The sequence below is a fragment of the Telopea speciosissima genome, chromosome 5 (assembly GCF_018873765.1).
Source record: "Telopea speciosissima isolate NSW1024214 ecotype Mountain lineage chromosome 5, Tspe_v1, whole genome shotgun sequence".
NCBI classification, from domain to species: domain Eukaryota; kingdom Viridiplantae; phylum Streptophyta; class Magnoliopsida; order Proteales; family Proteaceae; genus Telopea; species Telopea speciosissima.
Window position 1 is genome coordinate 13,182,038 of NC_057920.1, and position 10,442 is coordinate 13,192,479.

Sequence of the window (10,442 nt, forward strand, 5' to 3'; positions counted from 1 at the left end):
AAGTCTTCCTAGCATTATCGGAGCTGCCGTTCCAGAATTGCAGAGAGATAAAATCAATTTTCCTGCAAATAGAATTAGGGAAATACACACAATTCATAAGATAAGTTGGACTTTGTTTTATCAATTTTTTTTATTTGTTTATTTTGAAAATGAGGGATAATTTTGGTAATTCATTTTTTTTTTTTGGTAAACTATAATTTTGGTAATTCAATGAAATTGTGTCCCCATCCACGTCACCGATCTGTGTGAGCCCTTAACGTTAAATACCGACGCTTCGATTGTAAATCATTTTGGCAATCCCCAACCGTCGATGTTTCTTCCCTAGGCAATTCTCTTTTTCTTTCGATGTTCTTTAATAAATCACTTTTTCATCTTCCCAGATCTGTTCTTTCACCGTCTCTGGCCCTCTTTCTAATTCTGATGACTGTATCTATTTAGTTTGTTGTCTGGTGGATCTTATCTTGGCAACGGAAGAGGTGAGTAAGCCTCTTCCAACTCCAACTGTCGCTGTTAGTGAGATTTGGGCGAGAAGTCCATCATATAATCCTGGTGTGTTTCTGATTCGGAGTAAAAATTATTTGGTATCATGCTATGATATCGTGCAATCTCTCAGACCATCCTGAAGTTTTTTTTTTCTCATTAGTAAACCTGAAGCTTCATCCAAGAAAATGAGAGTTGTGTTGGGATGAAATTCTGCATTATGTTTGGAATCGTGGGCTTGGGTGGCCTCGGGAAATAGTGTATGGGCATTGGGTCAGATGTTGGACCCTTTTCCACTATCTGGATAACTGCTGAGAGGAAACTAAGGATGCACATGGTAACCAAAAAAAGGGCAAAGTATAGAGACGCTCCTTCAACTATGGCCTATTTTCATACATCCCCTCATCTTTAAAATCTTTTAAACACACCCCTTCAGCTATTGAAAATAAGTAAATTAGTCCATCAAACTAATTGCCGTTTATTAATACTCCTTTAACAATTTTTTTAAGATTAAATTATCCAAATTAAAATTTTGAAGATGAAAATACTCTTTAGAGGTAAATATTAAATACCCCTACATGGCTGCATGGCATCGAGTTAAGTCACCGTTATCTATAAAAAAATCAAAGTGGGCAACATGGCTGCATGTACAGTAATAAACAAATCCAGCAGTCCATACAGTTAATTTATTATCATTGGAGAGTCTTCTTCCATTAATTTCTCCATTTTTTCTTTTTCGTCTTTGTGTGTATAATGGCTTTGATTGTATACAAATGTTGTTAATTCTTATATGTTGTCCTTAATCCATTCTTATATGTTTCATACAAAATACCCCTGTCATTTGAAGTGTTCGGAGATGGGAGTGGTACAAGGGACTGATGGGGTGGTGAAGTAAATTAATAGAGGTGGGGCGGGGCGGTGTAGGGGAGTGAATGAGTGATGGGATAAGAAGATAGTGGAAATGGGGGTGTGGTTGGTATAGGAGAGATGTGTCTAATCCTATGGCAGACTAGGGAATAAATAGGCATGATTTGTTTCAAGTATTTACCCCTAAAGGGTATTTTTGTCTTCAAATTTTTAATTTGGGTAATTTAATCCTAAAAAATGGTTGGGGGAGTATTAACGTTTAAAACTAAATGGCAGTAGCTTGATGAACTAATTTATTTACTTTCAATAGATGAGTGGGCGTGTTTGAAAGGTTTTAAAGATCAGAGGGTGTACATGAAAACAAGTCATAGTTGAGGGGTGTCCCTATTTCCAGGCCTGATGATTTAGCACTTCAGCCCTCTAAGGTCGCCAATCTGACGGTGGAATCGAGATGGAGTAGCCTATTGTCTTCAGATCTGCGGTGCGATCTAGAAGAGTTCATCGTTAGAGTTGCCGAGGATCTTGGAGCAGAAATTTGCTTGGAATCTGACTATCAGCTTGGAGGATGTTCATCGGCTTCCATGGCTTGATTTGATTTTATGATTTTCTTTCATTCATTCTACGTGGTTGGTTATCATGGCTTGACTTGATTTTCTTTCATTCATCAGACGTGGTTATCTTATTCAGCGCCCTCCGTAGTTTGAGGTGTTTGTATAACAAATGATTGAACGAGTGAGATAATTGTATTAAAGGGAAAGATTCTCATCCTAACAGAAGGATCAGAAGAAGCGACATCTTTCAAGCTTCATAGCAAACTTCTCCAACAAAACGAAAGACGATTTTTTATTTTTGATATTTCAGTCGAGAGAACACAATTGGAAATTTATTTTTCATGTAAAATCGATTTCACTGAAAACCAAATACTTGTAGTGTTTGCAGAGATATGCGATGAAGTACGGGTGTCAATTCTAGGCCCAGCCCGTCAGTCCCGATCGAGCCCGCCCGGTTAAAGCCCAGCCCGATTATTAAACGTGTCGGGCTTAAGCCCGACATGTTTAGTAATCGGGCGGTCCCAGTGTGGGGTCCTAACCCGTCGGGCCTCCGATCGGACCAACCGATTCCAAGCCCGACCCTTTAACCTATAAACTTCCCCTCCCCTTCCCTTCAAATTTCTTTTTTTTTTGTTTTTTTTTTTTGTTGGTCTTTGACATTTATTGGTTAGATTTAGATACACTTAATGTAGGTGAGATGAGGCTTAGTTTTACTTTTTAGATCTTACTTTGTTAGATGTGCTTCTATTTAGTGTTGTGTTGTTATTTTTTTATTACCCTCTATTTAGTATGTTAGAAGTGTTTCTATTCAGTGTTGTATTGCTATTATTTTTCCCTCTACTTACTTTGTTAGATGTGCTTTTATTCGGTGTTTTACTGCTATTTTAGTTGGGATAAGTTTTATTTGATTTTGAGTTGATGTGTATAGTGAGTACCCAACAGTGTGATGGTTTGAACTTAAAATTCTAGTTGCATGTCAATTAGTAAATCCACACCGTTTATAGACCGTTTAGAGTTAAACGGCTCATTAGCCCGTTTTAGACTCGGTTTAGGCCCGTTTAGCCCGAATAAGGCTGCTCTGGTTAAAGACCGAACACCGATCGACCGAAATGAAACCGTACCATGCCTGCCCAAGGCAAGCCCGAATGCCTAAATGGTCGGACATGGTGCAACCTATAAAATTGGTGAGACCCGACTAGACCCGACCGAGACCGATTGAGCCCGACCGGTTAACACCCCTACGATGAAGTCTAGTCTGAAAGCTCAAGGCTAACAACGATAACCCTCATCATCAACTCCCCCACACCCAACATTTTAATCCCTCTTCTCTATCTTTCTTCAAAGACGCAGAGGATTCTTCCTTGGATCTCTACCATCTCCAGCACGAAGACCTAAATTTCTAACAACTCTACGCCTACTCTCACTCACACTTCCCCATGTTGGATGGATTAAGAATCAATTAATTAATTTGTCTCTTATTTGTCTCGGTCCATGGCTAATTCTCAGTAGAGGTGTCAATAAAGCCCGGTTGGCCCGAACCCGCCCTGAGCCCGGCTTGGGCCCGACCCTGATTTTTCAATTCTGAGGGCGGATTTGGGTTTAGTTATAGTCTGGCCCTGGCAAGGTCAGGGTTTAGATCTTGGGCCTAGTCCGACCCGACCCGACCCTGTATTAATTATAAGTATATAATATTACATATATATAAATATACTTAATATAAGTATTTTTTTAACAACAAAAAAACAGGAAAAAAAAAATAGAAAAGAAGAGGTAGACTATTCTTCTTATTCATTATTGTTCTTTCTATTAGCCTCTTTTAATTAATGTCTTCGGTTCTCTTACTTTTAAGTTCACAGTTGACACATGATAACTACTAGCTTTGTAATCATCATGAAGTGGAAACCCATAAAAAGAATAGATCATCTACTATTTTGATCAAGGCCATAAAAAGAGTCACTGACATAAAAAGAGTTATTGACGTGATTGTTATTTAGTTGTAGCCCCTATAAGCTTCCAGGCCTATTGAGGGGACACCGTTACAATTGTAGCGAGAGAGTCTATACACACGCCGTTTTTTTCCAACATATTTATTAACTGGCCCACAGGTTGAGATCCTATGTTATAGAAACATGGTCTAATGAGACACGTGGATGGTGCCATAAATCAGGGCCAACCCGACCCTGCCTGACCCTTTCAAGGTCGGGACTGGATTGAGAGTTTCTTGACCCTAGCAGGGTCGGGTCGGGTCAGGATTTAGGGCAGGCCCGGCCCAACCCGACCCATTGACACCCCTATTTCTCAGATTCTCTTTCTGCCTTTTTCCCTTTTCATTAGAGAGCTTCTAAGGAAGATCAACCTCTCGGGCGCTAGTTTTCTCTCTAAGAAGCTCGAAAGCTGCCCTGAGCAAGATCATCAGTTCAGCAAGTCTGCTCTAATTAGATATAGGTCATTTGCATTTTACTGATTTGAATCTAAATAGAATGAATCAATTTCAATGAATGAAAAAACCCCTTATGTTTAGAAAACCTAATCAAGCTGCTCTGAGCAAGATCAGAAGTATGTTGTACGCAACAGAGGGCGAGAGTGGGGCAGCCTTCATAACTTTGGCATTTGCTCCGAAGAAAACTTGAATTGAAAATTGATTCAAAATCTTTAATACAACGACAACCGTCTCCCTTCTTTTCTTCTTTTCCAGATTTTCCATCATAATCAAATTCCATTTCAACATCATCTCATGATAATTTTCAGATTGTGTGGCAAAGTCCAGCATATTAGAAAACCATTATCAGCCTCATAATTGCATTGAAACAAAGTAAACCTTTGAATAAACCTTCAAATTCCACATAACTTGATTACATAGTTTGAGATTGAAATTTACTGATCTCAATGATTAAAGGGAGGGAATTGTCAGTCATTTACCGATTTATAATGTTTTTTCATGTTTGTGGAACGTTATAATACTCTGATTATAAGGGCATGTGATTTGTAGTTGGTTGGATGTGTAGAGCTCAGATTGGGAGAGATTTTATTTTTTATTTTTTATTTTATTTTTGTTTGTTTTTTGGAGAATTAGAGCAGATACCTGATCTACTGCATCTGTAAAACTCCGCCTCACCAAGTCCAACGCTGCACATGCAACCCAGGCAGGGTGTTGGACAGAATCCTTTTGGCCCAAAGAGGAATCTCCCTTCATAAATGTTGACCACCCTGATCACTTGTGGTGTGAGCTCTAGATATTGAGAGTTCTAATCAAAAGTAATCAAACTCAAATTTTTTCCAACTACGTGATGATCAGATAAGTAGTACACTTGGCTAACTACTTGGCTAGGAAGTAATACATTGAAGTCTAGTGAGACTGTCACTTCAATGATTCCAAACTCTATCATGGGTATCATTTTTCAGCAACAATTCCTGCAGTGGATTAAATTCTTAGCATGCACTCTAGTAGAGAAACAGAAATAACGAAGGGGGAAGCTATTTATATGTAGTTTGCTCTATTTTTCTTTTGAGTTGAAGTAAAGCATGTTTATGTAGCTATTAATAACAGCCTTGGAGCAATGGTAAGGTTGCCCCATTGCGATCAATTGGTCAGGGGTTTGAGTCCAGAAACAGTCTCTTTGCAAAAGTAGGGGTGAGGTTGCATTCATTATGATCCTCCCTAGACCCTGCAATAGTGCGAGCCTCGTGCATTCGGTATGCCCTTTAATAACAGTGAGAGAGCTGGTCTATTTTCTAGCATGGGTCAATCATGACTCAGTTGATGCTGGCAGTGTCTTGATTAAGTTGTTGTGCCAGACTGTTTAATTTATGTTTAAAATATTTTCATGGTATAGTACATGAGTTATTTCATTATATCAAGCATAAAAAAAAAGTAAAAAGAAATTGTTAGCCCTCAAGCTTGGTATGAGGAAAACTTATGATAGGTTGGAATGGGATTTCATCAAGGAAACCTTACTTAGGTTGGGTTTTTTTGTGTGCGGGGGTTGAATCTCATAATGGAATGCATATGCCCAGTTTCTTATACCATGCTTATTAATGGTGCGAAAAAAAGGATCCTTCTCCCCTTCAAGAGGTATCCGCCAAGGGGATCCATTGTCCCACTTTATCTTTGTTTTATGCTCTCAGGTACTTAGTGCAATTATCACTGAAGCTGAAGAGGCTAAGTTGATTCGAGGTATCAGAGTGAGAAACCGAGCTCCTCCTATCTCACATCTCTTGTTTGCGGACGATTGCTTGCTCTTCTCTGAAGGAACTCGAGAATATTAATCATCTCAAAGCATGCCTAGAGTTATATTGCAAAACTAGTGGTCAGAGCATCAACCTCAAGAAACCAACTCTAAATTTTAAACCCAACACCCCCTACAGATTCATGAGATGGTTCTCTCGGATTTTGAAAGTTTCTTTTTGTAATGGCCCTTCGAAGCACTTATGATTGCCCACAAAATTCAGAGTTTCTAAAGTGGAGTTATTAGAGGGCATCTGCAACAAGACGTGCAAGAGAGTCCAAGGATGGAAGCAACAACTTCTTTCGCATGCAGGAAGGGAGGTGCTTATAAAATCGGTGTCTTGCTTGTAGTCGAGTTATACAGTGTCTCATTTCTCTCTACTTGCATCCTACCACAACTCCATTAGGAAGGCAATTTCATATTTTTAATGGGGACAACAGGGCGACGAGCATAAAATGCATTGGATCTCATGGTCTCAGTTGTGTCATTCCAAGGAAAAAGGTGGATTGGACCTCCACGATCCTATTCTCCACAATCGTGCTTTACTTTCCAAGGTACCATGGAGGATTTGGGCAAATTTGGACACACTATGAGCCAAGTTCATGAATGCTATTTACTTCCCTAAGAAGGACTTCCTTAAAGCCTCGATCGGAAACAAACCATCATGGGTTTGGAGGAGTATTCTAGTGGGGCGAAAAGTGATTGAAAGTCGGTCGTTATGGCAAGTAGGCAATGGAGAGAGCATTGATATTTGGAACTGCAATTGGATTCCATCTTTATCACACTTCAGGTTACAATATGATAACCCCCCCTACCCCCTCTCTAATGTGGCAGATTTAATCAATGGAGACACACGCCAATGGAAGGTGGATCTCTTGGATAGATTCTTTCACCCTGTGGACAAACAAGCTATCCTCGAGATTCACTTAAGCTTGATCCCAAGGGCGGACTATCAAATCAGGGGAGGTTCACTGAATAGACTCTATTAAGATGGCTTACCATCTTCGATCTACTGAATCAAAGGGATGAGTTGATCACAGGGCAAGCATCGTCCTCCTGTCGGCATTCATGGAATGAAGTTCCTCCTACAGTTTGGAAAAGGATTTCGCATTGTAAGTCCATCCCCAAAATCAAGACATTCTAATGGAGATGTTGTGCCTAGGGTAATTCTTCTGGAGAGGGACTCACAAGTAGGCGGATCTAGATCGATACAAGCTACAGATTTTGTGGGCATGTTCTGGAAACAACCAACCACATTCTTTTCAAATGCCCGTTCACAAAAGCTATATAGTTTGGCAGTAGCCTATCTTTCATCACCTTGTTTGATGGACATTCGAAGCTGATCTCTATTCTGTAGCTTTGGAACCAATTTGGTTTCCCTAGCGAAAGTATTGGAGCTGAGGTTCTATGTCATCTCACCTTTGTTTGCTGGTGCTTATCATTGACCAGAAACGATCGCATCTTTAATCATAAAGCTTGGTCTTTGATGGGGGTCTTCACCATAGCAGAAAGATTATTCATTGAGTTCTGCTCCGCTATGAACACCCACAATAAGACAAGCACATCCTTAGGCCATCTAGAGCATCACATCCAGAGTGTCTGGACTCCCCCTTCGACAGGTTTTTTCAAGCTTGACAGTGATGCAACATTGCCCTTAGATGAGAGGAAGGGGGGTCTAGGTTTTATTATTAGAAACCACCTCGACACTCTAGTTCAGGCGAGCTCTGTTTTAACACAATTTTCTGATGTTCTCATCACTGAAGTATGGGCTCTTCGTATTGGTCTTCTGTAGGCATTTGAGATGGGTATATCCCACATTTGGGTGGAGTCAGATAATGCTAATTTGATTAGCTATATTAACTCTGCATCTCCCCATCCACTGGCGATTGCAAGCTTCATCTTCGACCTTACAAGTTTGGCTGCAAGATTTAGGGGCTGCTTCTTTTCTTGTATTTCTAGGAAGGCAAACAATGTAGCCCATTCCCTTGCTAGGAAGGCTCTATCCTTAGCAGGTAGGATTGATTGGCCGCTTTCCACTTCTTGGCTTCGTGACCTCTGTAATCAGGAAGCTTTAAGCTCCACCTGCCTCTATCTTTAATAAAATAACTTTTTACCAAAACAAAAAAAATAAAAAAGACAATAGGCTCTCTAGTCCAATTGGGTTGCCGGCCCAATCATTATGGCCCATCCATTGATTGAGGTAATGGTATCGTATCGCTCGATAAATATCGGTTTTGCAAGTGACTGATCTTGATATTGTATCGGTGACACAGTACGGACAAATGGTAAAATGGTCAAAAAAACCCATTTTTAAAGGAGAATCAAGGGTAAAAAATGTTTGACACAGTCGATCCGTGCCTATACCGATCTGATACTGTATCGAATTCCGAGTTGACTGATACACGTTCTGATACTATACACTAAAACCATGGGCCCAGCTTACTCTATGTCAAACCAGGAAACGCTGTCAAAATTTGGGGTCTACACTACTTGGCATGGTTTTAGTGCAATTAGATACAGTGGTTTTAGTGCAATTAGATACAATATTGGAATGGATCGGTCGCATCAAACAAATTAACCCAAGAATCTCCTTTAAAAATGGGTCTTTAACTATTTTACCCCTTGTCTGTATTGTGTCACCGATATGGTATCAGCACAGACCGATACCTCAAACCATGACACCTGGTTGCTTAGAGATAATTTTCCATTGCATAAATTTTATTGCTAGATGGAAAGAAGAGGATGTGTTATAATCCCTTTTTTTTTGTATTGACAGCAGACTGTTTCCTGGTCTGACATTTAGGCCATGTGGCCTTCGGGCAAAGTGGGGGTCATGCAGGAGTTAGTGGCGGCTCTTTTATGTTCCTAGCCTTTAATCTTTTGAGGGTTTGTGTCCATAATGGGCAAGAGAAAGCTAACCGGTTGTGTAGCGCTTGCACCAGCGCAGGGACTAACAAGAGCAGGCGTAGGAGCATTTAAGTGAATGGGATTTTTTAGTTCATTGGGGGTTGAGCGGTAATTTTCATAGTCTTGTGTCTAGGCGCAAGAACCACATGACCGGTTAGCATTATTTTTCCCTATAGTAATATAGATCTACACCTCCCCAATCGACACAATCATAATCCCATAAAGTCATGAACATCAACCCAAAATCGTAAAACAAAATGTTTTCCCATAATTATGTATAAGGCAAGAGATCGTTGCTTGTCTGGTGGCCCTTGCAACAGCACAGATCTAATAAGAGCGTGCAGGGGCATCAACATGAATAAGATTTTTTATTTATGAGGTGATAATTTCGTATTTTCCTGTGTTAGGTGCAGGTTTCACGCAACCACACATCAAAAATGTTATATTGTATATGTTGTTTCGATGCTTTTTTCCATAAAAAAGAAAAACATTGGAATACTGTTTAACATGTAAAATTTTACATTTAAAAATTTTTGAAGTGAAAACAATTTTACGCCGAAACAAACAGAGCCTTTATGTATATATATACACACTTGGTAAACCAAATCTAAACCGGATCAAACCCCATATCAAATTGATAACAAACCGAACATTACCTTATTGGTTCGGATTCACACATTCCACTTTGACATACTAGGGTTTTATGTTCGATCAATTGCCTACTCTTTTTTTTTTTGATAAAGAGAATTTATTAACGTTGGAACAATGTTCCAGAAAAAATCTGCATACAATTGAAGAGAAATACAATCAGGGGGTGAACCAAACTGAAAAAGATCCTATTGAGCCGAGGCAGCATAAGAAGCAAAGCAATCGGCCACTGAATTGGCCTCCCTAAGAGTGTGCTTGAAAATGATGTCTACAAACATAAGACTGAGTTTCTGATAATCTTCGATAATGGTGTTAATCCTCCAAGAGGGACGTTTCGTGGCATCTTTGAGAAGCTCGACAACCAAAAGGTTGTCGCTTTCGATAATCAGGAAATTGAAGCTATGAGAAAAAGCAATAACCAAAGCGCGGCGAATCGCCATCGCTTCCGCAACCAATGCAAAATTCCAGCCAATACCTGATCCCTAGCATTCGCTATAGCTCGAAGAGAGATGATATTTGAGTTGAAAGGAGTCAGTCTGAAGATGAGGTCCCAATAACCATTCCAAATGAACCAAAGGATGCTGCAAAAAAGAAAGGCCTTAAATCTATTATCTTTGTTGTGAGGGCTAAAAATGTTAATGATTGCATAATTCCTGATCTAAGATCGTGGTTCGAGAAGAGATTAAGAAGACCCATCTGATGCCACAAGCTCTTCACAACAGGACAATTGAGGAATAGATGACTATCGGTTTGCTCTTGCTAC

The 10,442-nt window shown here is 39.8% G+C and overlaps 1 protein-coding gene across 1 annotated transcript in view; it reads left to right on the forward strand.

Moving 5' to 3' along the window:
- LOC122662714 (aminoacylase-1-like) overlaps positions 1-10,442 on the forward strand; it is a 53,206-nt gene that overhangs the window by 24,222 nt on the left and 18,542 nt on the right. The window lies entirely within an intron of this gene.